The sequence below is a fragment of the Hermetia illucens genome, chromosome 2, assembly GCF_905115235.1.
Source record: "Hermetia illucens chromosome 2, iHerIll2.2.curated.20191125, whole genome shotgun sequence".
NCBI classification, from domain to species: domain Eukaryota; kingdom Metazoa; phylum Arthropoda; class Insecta; order Diptera; family Stratiomyidae; genus Hermetia; species Hermetia illucens.
In genome coordinates, this window is record NC_051850.1 from 53,388,683 (window position 1) to 53,406,137 (window position 17,455).

A 17,455-nucleotide genomic window follows, 5' to 3' on the forward strand; every position below is an offset into this window, starting at 1 on the left:
AAGACGATGGACAAATACTGCCACCACCAAGTATAGAAAAAACAGTACGTGCAATCCACCGTCTTAAAAATCATAAGTCGCCAGGAGCCGATGGGAATTACAGCCGAATTGGTTAAATATGGAGGCGACCAATTACACCAAGTGGTTCATCAACTTATGCTCAAGGTGTGGAACAGTGAATCAATGCCTGACGTCTGGCAACGAGGCATTATCTGGCTCATACATAAAAAGGGAGATATCACACAGTGCAGCAATTATAAAGGTATCACGTTGCTGAGTACCATCTATAAGATATTCTCCGTTATCTTGCTAGACCGGATAGCCCCATACACCCAGAACATATTGGCCCATAACAAAGAGGCTTCACTCCAGGCAAATCAGCAACAGATCAGATTTTCTCTCTGCGGCAAGCGATGTTAAAACTGTTGGATTATGGACATCAGTTGCACCATTTTTTCATCGACTTTAAAGCTGCCTATGACAACATAGCCAGGGTAAAACTGTACACGGCCATGAGAGAATTCGGTATCCCGACGAAATTAATGAGACTGACTAGGCTCACCCTAACCAATATGCGAGGCCAGATAAAAGCAGCAAGATCACTCTCGAGACCATTCAACATCAATAACGGTCTACGACAAGGGGATGCTCTATCATGCGTCCTCTTTAACCTGGCCCTCGAGAAAGTGATCCGTGATGCTGAGGTAAATGGAATAGGTAGGATCCTCTTTAACTCCACCCAACTACTGGCCTATGCTGGTGATATCGACATCATGGGAAGAACCACCCGAGATGTACAAACTGCCTTCATCCAGATCGAGCAGGCGACGCGAGATCTTGGGCTGCACATCAATAAAGGCAAGACAACAACATCAAACCGCACTGGTCCTGGTCCTGGAAGACTAAGGATAGGAGAATACAACTTTGAGGCCGTTGATAATTTTTCCTATCTAGGGTCGAAAATCACAACCGATAACAGCTACGATGATGAAATCCGCGCACGGTTGTTGTCAGCCAACAGAGCCTATTTCAGCTTACAAAGAATGTTTCGCTCGAAACGTCTCACCATAGGGACAAAGCTCTTACTGTACAAGACTATGATCTTGCCAGTCCTCATGTATTCCTCGGAAACTTGGGTTCTTAGCAAGAAAAATTGCGAACTCTTGGCCGCGCTCGAGAGAAGAATCCTTCGAAGAATTTTTGACCCCCTACATGAGGATGGACGATTCCGTAGCCTACACAATGACGAAATCTATGAGCGATACCATGACCGTCAGGTTATGGATAAAATCCGGCTCAATGGGTTACGGTGGGCGGGTCACTTAATCCGTATGGATGAGGATGACCTAGCCCGGAAAGTCTATAAGGGCAATATCTATGGTAGAAAAAGAAGACGAGACAAACCCTGCCTAAGATGGGTGGGCCGCGACGCCAGACAGCTTTTAGGGATATCGAATTGGTGGACCTCGGCGCAAAACCGGGATGTCTTGAGTTCCTTATTAAGGCAGGCCTAGACCGGATACCAGTTGTTGCGCCGTTGATGATGATGATGATGAGATTTACACAAAACCGAAAACTTTGACCTACTACAACTTGTTTAATAATAGTAGGACTTCCATTGAATTCCAGTATGCTGCCTTGTTCTATATTGTGATCTACAGTCCCTGTTCATTCAATTAGGACCAGGCCATTTTTCTCTGAACATTTTATCTGTGGCATAAAAATGCGGGTTTTCCTAATTAGGGTAATTTTGCGCTATAACTATAATGATCATCAAACTAATAAACCTATCAGGAAAATCCCAACCCCCATACACCCTCTCCGGGAGACAATTTTAATACCTAATCTCCCTTTTACCTGTTCTTTGAAATTTTCCTAAAGGTATTTAAAATAATTAACCCCTGTTCATCGTTTTTAGGCAAATATCGGTTATTTATTGAAAAGTTGTGTGAAGTTGTTTGCAGGCGCGGAAAAATTGTGGTTTTAAAGAAAAGTGTTCAATTTGGAAAAGTGAAATTTTTTGTATAATTCGGTAAAATTTCAAGATGGGAAGCTGCAAATACAATAGCCCTGAAAAAAAGGATGCGATAGTGGCTTTGTTAAGGACCAACATGTTTTCCTTTCAATGTTGTCTAATCCAACAATGAACAGAATCAGTAGGATGGACATTAATAATGAAGGATAAGTCCGCAACAAACGGCCAGTTGCGCAGTAAAAGGAAAACGACTTCTCGGATTGACCGCAGAATAACTGCACAGGCTTGTGAGCTCGTCACAACTTTAGGGACTCTTCATTAGGAAATTCGAGAAGAGGGAATAAACATTTCGGAAATGATATTACGAGGAAAATTTATTTTGCAATGAAGGTTTCGTCGCGGTAACGATAAAAAAATCACTGACTCACTTGTCTTTGCCGTAACATGGACCTGTATATTTCATCGAGGAACAATGGACGCCCCCTCCTTATTTTAATTACCTGAGGCACTGCGGATTTTCTACCCTGTATATGCAGGATGATACACCCTGCCATCGTGCCGAATCCTACCTTAATTTCTTAAATACCTGCAATATCTCGATTCTCCTTCGCCTGGCAATTTCCCCGATCTTAACCAATTAGAAAATGTTTGGAGCCTATTGATATCGAAAGGCAAAAATTGTCGATATCTGGGAAAACAACGACGACATCAAGGATATGATTAACAGTTGCTATGAAAGCATGCCAAACAGAATAAGGGTTGATATTAGTGCGAAGGGTGGTTCCGCAAAATATTGATGTGAATATAAAAATTTATTCGCTTTTAACATTAATAAAATATTAGAGGATGCAGAGACAAGATTTATTTTATATCTCATTTCAAGAAAAAATTTGAAAGAAGGAAAACTGGATTTAATTAAAAACTTTATTGGTTCTAATTTGATGAACAGGGGTTGCATATATATTACTGCTATATGCTCCTAACAGCAAGGCATCAGCCAATTTTTAAATTGTAATAATATATTGGTAACTTTGTTTGGGCGGTTATTGGTACGGGTCATGATTTTTTTCAGATTTTTCGGTTGGGTAGTTTCTGATAATGGTCCCTTAATTTAAATTGCTTTTTCTCTGCCCTGCTTTCCCTCGTCTCAAGGAACAGTTTTGATAACAGAACTTTTGAGAAAATAACCCGAAAATAAAAATTTATATGTAAAAAGGGGAAGCTATGTCTTTAACTTCTACAAAGACTTCACAAGCACCGGAAATGGTAACTAATCTAAGGTTTTAGAAACTTCTACATTTTAACGATCTTTACTTCTTGATCGTCATTTATATCCATGCATCTGCTGGTGGTCGAGCATAATAACAGTGCGCAAGTTTTAGCAGATGTCATTACCTTCCTATTAGCGGAGCAATGAAAAAATCATTAGCGTAGGTAGGGTTATCCTAAATGTATCTTTCTCGCAATTGGAGATCGAATGGACAGCCGCTGCATTTCATATGCATATTTGACTTCCTTAGACTCAAGGCAAAAATATCTTGGTAAGGTCTTTTTCAACGGAGAATAATGGAACTTGAGTTCCTCTCATTCGCCTAATCTGGGTATCTTGCCTGATATACATAAATTGATATTTTATCAGGCAGCAGGTTAGTTCATCATAATAGATGGTTTTTTCATGCAGTAATTATACCGTCACCGCCATGATTAAATAGCAAATGTTATCATAAAATATAGCACACCTATACCTGATAGTTTAACATTGTGGGGGAAATATATAGGCTGTATCAATTTTGATCAGGCTGAATAGACTTTCATGACATCTGATGAAATTCCACATCTTATGCATAATATGACAAGTCAGGTAGTACGCGGATACCGACAGAAGCGAAATTGCCATCAACGCACTCAAACGTTAGTTGTCTCCATGCGTAACTTTTACGCAGCTCCGGCAGTCCCTCCAAAGTTACTATTTCCACTCATTCGTAAATGTTCTGGATCTGAGATATTTCCCAATGGATAAACGTTGAGATTCCGGAAAAGGACACCCGCCTTAACTGCGACAACTGGAGGGGTGCTTGCGTGCTTTCCGAATATATTACCTAAAATTGATCTTCTATACATCCCACATTAACGCTCTTCGGATTATTGTGGAACGGTATGTGGAGTATGAGTCCGTCAGGATTTTATCTCGTTACCGATATGTTCTCTTCTCGTTATCAGTAACGCTCTTCAATAGACTATGACTTTCCTCAAACATGCTGATGGCATTTGTTTGTTCGCTCGCCGAGTCAACTCGACTAGTAGGACGCTCTAGAACCACGTGGCCTAGAACAGAGGTGGAGAAGTTCAAGCTTTTCGGTAAATCGTGAAATTAGTTGAAGCACATTGCCAAGAACCGACAGCGATGCAGTTGAGCACCATATAAAGGTTTATGGCAACCATATATAATTAGACTTTTGGTGAAAGCAAAGGTTTCAGAATAAAAATATCAAAAGAGCTTCTACCAGGAACTTTGTATAAACACAGTAAAATATTTTATGAAGACTTCTTAGGGATTGATATAATAAAAACAAAATGAGTTTTATGGGATTTTTCCTTATTCACAAGGAAACTTTATTTCTCCCAGCACTACTCTATAGAAATGACTTCATCAATCTTAAGGTAGTGCGAATATAATTTGCAAATTGGTTCTTTAACGCAGTTTAAATTATGAGAACCAATTCCAAACTAATATTTATCATTTCTATGAGCATTTTTAAGAAATTAACAGATACTACTACTGACCAATATTTAGATTCTTGTATTTCCGATACCCAACCCGAAAATTTGACACGATGTACATAGTGTCTTGGCCACTTTCACTCAAATGTGAAACTATTCACATTCCACTTGTGTATCTTACATAAAGGGTATATGCATTCAGCTTATTCCCCGATTGTAGTGTCTATTTATTCCCCATCCTATCTTCTTCTATGTATCTGCAATCGCTCACATTATGTACCTCATGTAGTACACTGCCCTGATACTACAGATCCCTCGTTGTTTAATGCATTTCGACATTGTTGAAGTTTTTTGCAAGGATTGCGTTGTAGAAAGGGTGCAAATAGGGCGGAAATCGGGTTGAAATCACGCCGGCAGCGGCCGCAACAGCGACAGAAAACCGGCAGACTGCTAGATTCTCCCCAAAACATATTATATATGTGCAACGGCTACGTGTTTTTGTTGGAGCATAGCCGCCTAGAAATTTCATCCTGATGGTAAAAGCGGATCAACCGACCGACCGACTATAGCGAACTTCATGCAACTTTCCCAACTACGGCAACGGATCAATGACCTGCATTTCAACGGAGACAACTTTCAATCGATAATTTTAAAAGGGATGGGCGTAGAGCGAAAGTGGGAGTGCAATGTAGACGATAGCGCATTCGATGGATAGAAAGCATGGATATGAAGGAAAAGTCATATGGAAAAGAAAAACCATCATTATGCACATGTGAAGACGTTTGAGGAATGGGAACATAGCTCGCAGGAAGCAGAAAACAGGGAGCAATAGACAAAAGGACAGACAGTACTTAACAAAAGGATGAATACTTAGACACACCAATTTGTATAGTAAGAAGTGCAAAAAGGGGTCGGTACACGAACTCATAAAGACTGAAAAGTCTGCGAAGGGAATACGCAAGTGTTTCTGCAAAATTTATAAGTTAGCAATTGAGGAAAGAATTATGTCTGAAGGATAAATAGAAAGGGATTCTGGCAGTCCTTTCTACTTCTCATTCTATCTCCCAAAACCAAGCTGACAATGCCATTGCTTGCAATATGTTTTACTCTATATGTTTCACGACCATACACGTTCATCTATTTACGTGAAGCGAGCTTAGCGTGCACTGCAATGGTTTGAAAGATCCTACAATTGTATGATTCGCATGAACATTTTTGGTAAGGTAAACAGACAAACAAATCAAAAAGAACAGTAACTCTTCTGGAAAGCACATTTTGGGAGTTTTTTTGATAAGAAGTAGGTAGAATGCATCCCAGTTTGGATAGAGAAAGAAAAGCATGGCGTCCTACACTCAAGCACGGTTTAAGAACACAATGAAGAGGACTTCAATTTAGGTCTAGCTTCGAATCTACAACGCAATTTATGCCTCCTATTACGTTTTGAAATTGTACATTTTTGCGCATTTTATGCTCCCGAAATTATTACGTAGTTGATATAAGATTTAAAATGAGGCATTCTACCTTGTCTATTGTTTCATAACACATTTGGGAACAATCAAACGATGTCTTTTTAAAGAAATGCCAAAAAAGGAAAAGCTCTTATGGATTGGTAATAAAAGCTGACAATTTGCAATCATAAAATTAAAAAGCTAGCACCGATAGGAGCGCAACTCACTAGACTCGCCACTAAATAATAGTAACTTAAGAAGACAGCATCACTTAAAGCAGCTAGCCGCGTAGAAAATGTAACTTATCAGGTCTGTACTTTTTTGAAAAAAGAAGAGAATATTTCTCAGGGGCTTCTCATTCATTTTTTAACAAATATTGTAGTTTATATATATTTTTGGAGTATATATGCAAAAATACACGGACGGTTTGTTGATTTAGCAAAATTGAAACGAAGAGGAAATTTCGAAATTTTGTTCATTTTGTACTTCTTTTTCTCCGTCAGTTTTGAGTCTCAAAATAGGTTTGCAATTCAAAAAGAAAAACAAAAATGTTGGTGAATACACTCAAAAATTTAAACCGCCACCAATGCATCTGAGGAAAAAAATTCGAATGAACTTGTCCATAATATCACAACATTAATTGGCAAAATCTCCTCCACGTAGTAACGTTCATCAAAGCTTCGATACATGAAACAAAGGGTCAAATATACGACGAAAACAACTATAGAAAAGTAATAGCCAAATTTGACACAGAAGGTAAAATGTACTACACATACCAATTGACAAGCTCCAAGGGCATTACGGTAATGGTAAAAGGGATCGAACCAGGGGCGGATTAGTCAGACATTAAAAAAGCTCTGAAAGATAAAGAATTTCAGGTAAGGTCGGTATATAATATATAAACCGCGATAGGATTCCCCAGCCGCTCTATAGTGTGCAACTCAAACCTAATGTAATGAAATTTTAGGGAGGCGAGACGCACCCAATCTATAACCTGCTTTATCTACCTCATCATAGAATCGCCGTAGAAGAGCAGCGTAAAATCCCTGGAACGGTGCAGAGCCAGAATTATCTGCGCTGAAGGCTACAATACAAATAGACACGCGACAATACTTGAAGATGTAAGACAATACCTAGACCAAACAAAGGGTCAACATTAGCATTCCAAAGTGCAGACATTGCCTTAGCATCTTTTTCATTAGTCTCCGGTAAATCACTAAATCAGTAAAAATTCAATTTCCATAAAAGTGGTGTACACGCAACTTCCGTAATCTCCAACGACGCGGTAACGCTGCTCGTTGGAAAACAGTGAATTGAAAGTTAGAATCCCTAATTTCTATTCTAATAGTGAATATCTTGTCTTACAAAAAGTTAGATTTGAAAGAGAACCTTTTTGTGTTTTGTATTTTTCTTTTAGTACTCGCCTCCGCTTTAGACCAAAACTAGCGTTTTGAAATTCGCACCTCAAAGCCAAGAAAATACAAGCGCTCCAATCCACAATCTGGAAAGGCACCTCCTTACACTGACTCAAACGATGAACCAGTTTATGGTCTCGATGCAAGAAATGATGCGTAATCAGACCCAGATCTTACAGGTGCTTCTCAGAAGCAAATTACCCAGCCCAAAATCTGTCACTGGATGGCATACGGCGTCAGCCAGCATAAACTACATAAGTATTTTTGAAAAAGAAATCGACATTATGTTCATATCCGAATTGCATCTCACTCACAAAAACAATTTCCAAATTGTTGGGTATTGCTTCTACGACAGCATCCGGAGGGAAAAGCAAACAGCACAGATCCCGCATTAAGCATTATCTTCTAAGAGGTTACTGCAAACACTACCTCCAACCAACTTCAATCCGATTACTGGAGTCGGCTACCGATATAACTGTCACCGCGATCTATTGTCCTCCAAAGTTTAAACTGACTTCTCAGACATTCGAAGAATTTCTTAACATACTGGGGAACAGATTTTTTACCGCTGGGGATTTTAATGCTAAGCACTTATTGGGGATCCAGACTGATCACTCCCAAGGGAAAACAGTTGTAAGACGTACTAGCCCTAGACACTAGACTTGACATCGTCTCATCTGGACATCCCACTTTTTGGCCAGCAAATCGACGAAAAATCCCGGACCTGATTGACTTTGGTATTACTAAAAATGTGAGACGAGATTTGATAACGAGTGATCTGTGCTATGAGCTGCTTTGACACCACTCGCCCGTGATTATAACACTTGCGAGCTTACCTCATATAACAAGCAAGTAGGAAATTAACAATTAAATCAACGAACTGGCTGAATTTCCGTAAGTAGTCATCTGCAAATCAACACTCCCTTGAAGACCAGAGGTGAAATAGACAAAGCCCTGTTGAAATTGAATGAAAAGATGAGCGTGGGTGCACAGCCCCACGCCCATGCATTGCCAATCTTCCAAAAAATAGTACATAGCATACAACAGCTAGTCCAAGTAAAGCGGAAGTTGAGAAGACAATGGCAGGCGCTCAGATCTCCAGATCTAAACAAGTCGGAATACCGGAAGCTGGATCCTTCCGGTATAAAGGTTTTGTGCTCATCTTGTGTCAGAAATTTAGTATTAACGTTTTTCCATTCGCATATACCTCTAATTCAAAATATTCCTTTATATATGACAGCAAAATCCAACAATTTGACAATGAAATATGTTGTTGTTTAGGATCTGCGGGATCCTAAGTCCCCATCCACTTGATGGTGGACCGGACTAAATGAGGAGCAACTTACTCCCTTGTTGTTTAGTCCATGGATCCCTAGTATTGGAGCGTAGCACCCCAAGCATTAAGAATTGAAAAAATCAAAAATTTGACAGACGGTTTCGTCCAGGGCAGAGGCAACTCATCAGACGCTGCCTCACCTCTGCCCTGGGAGCAGCGTGACTGAAAGTGCCAACAGGTGGAAAGACGCTCCCTTTTATCATCGCAAGTACTGTTGGCACTTTCGGTCACGCTGCTCCCAGGGCAGAGGTGAGGCAGCGTCTGATGAGTTGCCTCTGCCCTGGACGAAACCGTCAGTCAAATTTTTGATTTTTTCAATTCTTAATGAAATATGTATTTCCAAACTCCAACTCCGCCGTTCATATGAGTTCACTTTATATGATGATGATGTCATACACCGCTTAGAATGCAATAAATTCACGTGCAGTGTACAATTCTATAATTTTATTAATAATAGTTAGATTTAAAATCGCCCCAAATTTTGTACTTCAAGGATGAACTTGAGGGGGTTTTCAGGTAGATTCCTAAAATATGGTAATATACTATGATTAAATTTATTTAAGCAGGTATCGGAATGGGATGTTTTTCAGATTTTTCTGCTGGATAGGTTCTGAGAACGACATTTGTTATATTTTTTAGGGTACCTCACTCCCCTATGTATCACCCGACATCAAAAATATCATCAGTTTCATTTGATACATCACACGACCATATACTTTGAACAAAATTTACAACCCCTTAAACAAAATGGAAAATGATAGCATCCATCGCATATAAAGGAATTCAGAGACCACACGTTCTCACCAAATTGCGTGACAAATGGTTGAGTCGTATCCGAGTAAATCAGGTGTGACAGACAGACGGACAGACAGACATCGAATCGATTATAATAATATTTTGTTTCACACTAAAACTTAACAACAATTGGCCAGAGCAAGTCGATCGCTTCATGAAGCCCCTAAAGATCAGCGGGAATAGGAGTTACAAAGTTACTTACGAGGTCTATCGCCCACTGCATCTTTTCCTTCTGGAAAGCTACAAAAAAAAAGTTGAAGAGACCTGCTCAATACGAACCGCCATTGAGATCAACAGATGGCATCTGGGAAAGAAATGATGCCGAAAAAAGGCCGGCATTTGCAAAACACCTGCAAAAGGTATTTCTCCTCCCTTTGCCGAAGATGGAATCAAGGCTTTCAAAAATATCCAGGCCTACATCGAAGGAAAGCTTCTCGCTCAAGTCTTTAGAGAACAAGCGGACCCAAAGAAAGCTCCAGGATATAGCCCCAAGATTTGGAAAATTTCAGAAGTTACAATGATTCCTAAATGTGGGACTACACGTAGTTTGCTAGATACAGGCGTATAAGGCTGTTACCCATCTTCTCAAAGATGTTCGAAAAACTACTACTTTCATCACACCTAGTGGAAAACAAAGTATGCCATTCCTCAGCACTAGTTTGGCTTTCAAGAGAAGCATGGTACAATCGAACGAGTTGACAGGATCGTCTCTGAGATAAGGAGGAGAATAGAAAGTATTGCTCAACGGTCCTTTCAGATGTAACACGAAGGCTTGATTTATAATATAAAAAAACTGCTTCCATACAGTTTCATGGAATTTCGAAACCTTTTCTCCTTTTGTCAGGGTGATATATAAAAGCTTCACGTCTTGCGAGTACATCATCCAAGTTGGAGTCCCTCAAGGCAGTGTCCTTGGACCGACACTACCTAATCTACACCTCGGATCTACCAACTGATTCTAACCTGATAACTTCAACGTTTACAGATGATATTGCCATTCTAAGTTCCTACACCAATCCTTAGGTTGCATCGAAAAAGCTACAAATCCATCTAACACGAATTGAAAAGTTATTTACAAAATAGAAAATTCACTCTGAACCGGCAAACTGCGCTAAAGTCTCAATCAACAGTGTAACGATCCCTCAACTGAATGATTTAAAGTATCTCGGTTCGCACCTGGATAGACGACGAACGTGGAGAAAACATATTGAGAGGAAGGCAATGCAAATGAAACTGAGAACAAAAAATATATGCTGGCACTCGACTAAAAACGCCTACACTACGAAGTCGTCATAATCCTAATATGGACTGACGCAATTCAGCTGTGGGGCTCAGTGTACACATCTAACATTGAGTTGGTACAGAGAGCCCAGTCCAGAATACTGCCGAGGACATCGGTGCAACTTGGAATATAAAAAACGAAAACATCAACAGTCACCTTCAAATTGGAACAGCGAGAGAACAGATCTCATTCCAGGTGACAAAGTACAAAGCAAGATTAGCTCCCCATCCTAACCCCTTAGCTAGGAGACTGCTAAATCCGTCTAGTGAAAGAAAGTCTAAAAAGATTCAATAAAATAAATAAATAAATTCAAAATAAATTCAAATAAATAAATAAATACATCATTAAAAAAGTGTTTAGTCAATTTAAAGGAAAATTGGCGCTATAATATCTTAAGAGCAAATAGACACCTATTGAAGAGCCCGTGCCTTAGAGCTAAACGGATATATTAAACAATAATAATAAGATCTGATATGAAACTACGTAGAAATATGGGAAGAAGACACAAATCTATGAATATGCCATGAAAACGTAACCCCCATTTCACGACCATGATCTGAAGAAAACATCCAAGTACAGGAGATGTGACAGTCTATACAAGAGACAGTTTAGATATTGAATGATGTCAAGGTAACCATAATGATAACTTCTAAAAAATAACTTTAACTTTGTAATGGAAGGGTGGTGTGAACTGAATATAAAAAGTCATGATATAGCCCGTGCTTATCTATGAAGCATTAGTATGGTGACCAAAGGTGGGGAAGAGACAAGTTGTCAACCAACTGTACTTGTTACAAGGAATCCCCATCAAGAGCACACCCTCACTTACCTTGAAGTGGCTGCTCTAATTGCTACCTTTAGAACTTGCGGTAAAAGAAGAGAGGCTTATAGCATAACTAAGAGTATCCACATTATGTTGGTTTGGCTCGTGCTTTCGCAGTGGAAACATCATAATGATAATGATAGTTAGCGTGTCAACCCAATTGCATCTGAGCTTTGACATTAGAGTACACTGTAGGGGACAATGTAGTTAGCATTGCGTTAGCCCGTGATTATCCTCAACTGACTCCGGTACACATTCACAGCTGATTGATATCCAACATTCAGTGACGATATAACTCGCGACTTTCCGCTGCGACAACCTATCGCTCTAATCGCTGAGCCAACCAGACACATAAATGAAACATAATACCTGAGAAAATACAAAGCCTGAAGACGGGCCCGAGAAGGTACAACTTGTGAATCATCTCCTTAGCCTCGGAGGGCCTCGGTGGGACATTAAATAAACCAATAGGTTGCAGGTCCTTATCTATTCATCCAACAGCATGGAAATACATACTTTAAAAAGAATCGGTGATCCTATAAATTTATCCTACTAATGAAGTGGAGAAAGTAAAGGCGTGGAAAAAAATATTTAATTTCTTACGGAGCATACCACAAATACTTAACCAGATCTGAATTCGACACTTGACCACATTTTCCAAATTTCTGCCTTCCGTGGCACTCGGAAAATAACAGGAGAAATGTCATTATCGGATCCTTTAAGCAAAGGTTTACACAACACAAATTTAGGGCACGGAAAAATTAGCCGAAGTTTTTATGTCCAGCCAGAGGGGAGGTGGGATAATGGGTGGGAGATAATTCTAGTCCGTTGAAATTCCACTATTGGTATTTTGGGGCATGTATCTTTATTAAGATCATCACTTTCCCCTCGACGATTGCAAAAGTAAGTGATTGTAATGGGGGAGCTCAATAAAGAAGATTATAAAGGAAACCAGCAGTATGGTCACATTGGTTAAGATTTGGCCCCAAACGGTGACCTTTGGATACCACAACGCAGTTCTCCATTGAGTCAATGCTATTAGCCAATGGAGAACTGCGTTGTGAAATTGCTTTTCGGATGAAATAGCGTTCCACAACTGGTGTTCTTTGTAATCGACGTATCAACGAACGTCTCAAATCTAAAATTTACCGAAGTGCTGTCCGCCCTGTCGCCCTCTATGGTTCTGAGTGCTGGCCGAATTTAAAAAAAACAATGAAGGCGTCTGGCGATAATGGAGGCGAAGATGTTATGTTGGACTAGGGGCGTGACTCCCGCAACCATTACCTACCTTGCCGTGGTGAAGGAGCTCAGTAATCAAGAACCTCCAGGAAACGGGAGGTGAAACCTGAAGCCAAGCAGTAATCAAAACCACAAGCCAAGATGTGACTACCGTGCTGAGGGCTGAATGGTCACAAGGGTTAAGATGTGGTCGTAAACGGTGAACCTTGGGTACCAAGCGACCCCTAGTTTCAACTAGCCTTGTCTCGGCAAAAAGGGGCCCTGGCGCCCCGATAAAACTATGATTATGAAAAAATAAAAACGTAAACCTGTTAAACTAACACAATTAAACCTCGATCGTGATGAACCAAACCCGATTGAAGGGGCAACCCTAAGGTCATCGATGGAGAACCTGAGTCTAGACTCAGATTGTCCACTTACTCAGGTGGGAACCAGTCATTAATGGACGAACCGAAGCAGGCCCCTTTTGTCCTGACCCCAGGCTCCAATCAGTGCCACCTGCTGAGGCTGAAGTCTTGCCCATGGGTAAGTACCTGTCCACGGACAGCCGTCTTCGGGCAAATCGCCTCCGGGCTGCTGGGCTCAGGCAGCACTGCTCCTCCTTCAACAATGTGTGGGGGGTGCGCGACTAACCTGAGCTACCATCGTTAAAAAAGTGCTTCCTCTGGCTTCCAGAAGAGCGGAGTGGTGCTGGGGTTCTGGAACAACTCGGTGTGCAGAATTACCTCAACACTTCCACCTGGATGCTGCTAGGCAGCCTATCGGCTCTCTCTCTTAGGCCGGGAACTTTTCTCACTATCGGGGTTCCCGAACCCAATATTAATAAGGTTCGGGAAAAATAGGACTGCCGGCTCTACTACGCTCTCTTAAAACCATTGAAGGGGACGTGCAGCCCTCTTCAGATAAAACGTAGATGAGGTGCCACTTTTCCCAAATAAATTTGCAGCACTGTAAAGCGGCGACTGCACTTATCAATCGTCGGATCAATACCTGCAAGCCATTTATATACCTCAGATGAGAACCGTGGGTTGTTGGTGGGATAGTCACGGGTCTAAACTTCCAACATGCTGACCTGTTGTATGCCAATGGAAGTGATCGGCCCCGCTCCTGAATGGTAATCTCAAAAGGCGATACCACATCAGTTAAACTAACCATAAAAAATCAACAAGGAGATAAAGGGATACTATTTGCCACCAACTGCTGCTGCACATTCTTGATGTGGGTGCCAGAGCTTTCGAAACTTTGCTGGTAATGAGGAGATTGACAAGAGTATGGCTCCGCAATGGTGCGACCAGACTCAACAATTGGCATCAGGCTGTGGCAGAGCAATTTTCGCGAGGAACTTGCAATCGCGATCGAGTCGGCTATAAATTCGCAAAACATTGTTTGCTGTCAAAAAAATTAGAAAGTCAAGAGACAAATGAGTTGAGAAAACTGAAGTAAAAAGCTAACTCTTCACTACAAAATAAAAATAAAAGGTTATTGCTCTCTTTAATTGGTAATAAAGTTTGTATTAACAAATTGATGAGCCCGAATGAAAAGAAAAAGGATCAAATACATTTTCTACGAGTTAAATTTTGTAATAGTTTGCAATAGGAGCTTTCTGAAGAATTGAAGTTTTGAAGATAAATGTGCAGTTCTCACGTTAAAGGAATAATTTCCGAGTCAACGATCAAATCGTTCCCATAGGAACCAGTTCTTCGTTGCCATAGCTTTAAATTTTGTGGAAGAGAAAATTTTATGAATTGGATCGTGTGCACCAGAAGACAAGTTTAGAGGGCGATATTTACTGTTTTTATTGAGATTTTTTGCACTGCACGCGAAAAATGAGGATGGGGCGTATTAGAAAGGCAGCACCTTCACTTCCAATTAAATCGGCAAACAACTATAGAAGCGGACGATTCGTCAACATCCGTATGCTGTAGAGTGGCACTCAGAATTTTTTGGTTAGTCCTTTTTTTGACAAAAAGTAACAAACCAAGAACCATGCAAATGAAATTATTCCGAAAACGGCAATATACACATCTTTCGGACTCTTTGAGTTCACTAGGATGACATTAGGGCTGTGCAATGTGGTGCAAACCTTGTTTAATTTATTTGGATTTTCTGGTTGCATTTTCCTCCGAGTCCGAACATTTAGAGCTCCTCAACGGCTTGCAATCAAAGTGCAAGCAATTTCGGTTTCCCACTTCCAAAGATAATTAAGGATCTGAGAGGGCTCTTGTGCATGTTCAACTACTACTGTAATGTCTTGCCCGACGCCGTCCAATATCCGTTGAGCCTTAACGTTTACTTGTCTGAGTCAAAGAACAAAGACTACCGCCTGATTGCGTGGTCTACACATGCTGTGCAGGCGTTTGGCACCTCCAAGCAATAGCTGATGGAAGCTACACTTCTGGCATTCCCTCAGCAAGGTGCTGCACTTTACCAAAGGTGAACCAAATCTGGCACCCGTTGTGCTTCTTTTCCAAACAACTGAACGCCGCTCAACGGAATTTTTGGCACTTAAGACCGTGCGTTATTACCCACGTACCTCGCAATATTTTCCCTTGAAGGGAGATACTTTACAGTGTTCACGGATCATAAGCCTTTGGATTGAGACAAAAGCCCGACAAAGCGTCTCCTCGGGACACTGGCACTTGAGCTTTATCAGCTTTTCCACATTCAAAACGTGTCTGGAAGAGATAAAGTAGTTATTGACGTTTTTCCACGTGCTGCAGAGATCTCCGCCGCCGTTCATTTTTCGGCAATCACCGAAGCGCAGAAGGGTGACCCAGTGAAAGAGAACTTTAGGACCAATTCCAAATATATATTTAGGGAGTTCGGCTCAACGTCCAGTGCAAGACCTTAGAGAAGAGACCAAGGCAATATATTCATAAATTCCGGGCGATTCCCGTAAGGAAGTATTTCACGCCATTCACAATCTAGGCCATCCAGGCATCCGGACAATGAATCGGTTAGTCACCATAAAGGGACATTAATTCTTCGGCCAGACATTACGTCGAGTGCCAGAAGTTCAAAATTACGGAACATATGGGGAAAGATTTAGGAGTGTTCCCTCAGTCCACCAAGCGTTTCCACGAAATTGATCCTTTGCGAGACTCGCACGATTTCGGCTATTGTTTCATAATCAGCGATAGGTACACGCAATATCTCGAGGCGATACCTCTGAAAAGACATTCCCACACAATCTTATGTTGAGGCCCTCTGTCGAGAGTCGATCTTATGCGCACTAGTGAATATAACTACCGGCACACCAAGCCGCAGTCTAATGGAGTTGTTGAAACATGGTTCAGGATGCTGAAGGCTGCTATAATCCCCCAAGAATAACGTCGTGGCTGTCTGCCACTACTTGACCTCCGGACAACCAATTTTGAGAAATTTGCTGCAAGTCATGCGGAACTGGTATACGGAAAGAAACTGAGACCCCCCAGAAACTCTGGAATCGACATTAGGTCAGGACTTAACACCACCGGTTTGTTGCGTCTGCTTAAGGACGCAGTGTGAAAGCTCCAGCCACCATCACCCGTGAACCACATAGAAAGCGTGGCCGACCTGCCTAGGGATCTTGACTCTTGTACGCTTGTCTTAATATGAACGGAACCCTCCCAGAGGCCGTTTGATAAGATTGCAACCACTGTGGGGGGCCTTTTCGAGGCCTACGACAGTTTAGCCTCTATGTCGGAGGCATGATCAAGAGACGGCCCGGCCAAAAAATTTCTCCGGGAAGAAAACGAGACGGCCGACGCATCCATTTCGACTTGTGGCAATCGTGCGTCTGGTTCCTCGCTGAAACCTGCTGGGATATGTAAAGCAGGAAGATCTACACGTCCAGTAAGGACTTGCGGTGCAGGACTGCTTGAAAAGCAAAAGTCCAACTTTAGAGGAACTAAACACTCTTCTTGGGTTTAAATTTCAATTCAACAATATCAATGACGAACACAGTTTACCCAAGAAAAAGTAAGTCGAAAGTGCCCAATAGGACTCCGAAATTTACTTTCTTAGCAAAGCAGAACCACAGAATTATGTGAGATTTGTTTATTGGAATAGATCTAGAGCAGAAGCGAGGGCTGCTTGGCACCCCAAATAAGTTGGCAGGAAACGCGCAATTCTTCAACGCATATTCAAAATGAAATGCTTATTGTAAAATGAAACGTAAGTAAAGCTTTCGATTCTTACCTTTTACCAGCTTAAAGAATAATCCTCCACTTTGCGCGCGTTCAAACATAAATCCAAGCGGATGCCACTTTGACTTTTACCGCCGCCTAAATACCGTTTCTAAAGTGAACAGGAAAGAGTAAACAAAACGACCAGAACGTCTTATTGAAACAAAGACATCCTCCCTGGGTTTGTCCCTCAACTAATCTATGTTTCGTGGAATACGACCTTTGTATCAACTGACCAAGCCTCGAACCATTTAG

The 17,455-nt window shown here is 41.1% G+C and overlaps 1 long non-coding RNA gene across 1 annotated transcript in view; it reads right to left on the reverse strand.

Annotated features, from left to right (window-relative positions):
* The window catches only part of LOC119649437, a 67,639-nt gene extending 50,327 nt beyond the window's left edge, over positions 1 to 17,312 (reverse strand). The window contains exon 1 of the long non-coding RNA XR_005249131.1: positions 17,214 to 17,312. This is a non-coding gene — a long non-coding RNA (uncharacterized LOC119649437). The remainder of the gene's footprint in view (positions 1 to 17,213) is intronic.
* Positions 17,313 to 17,455: the final 143 nt, after the last annotated feature.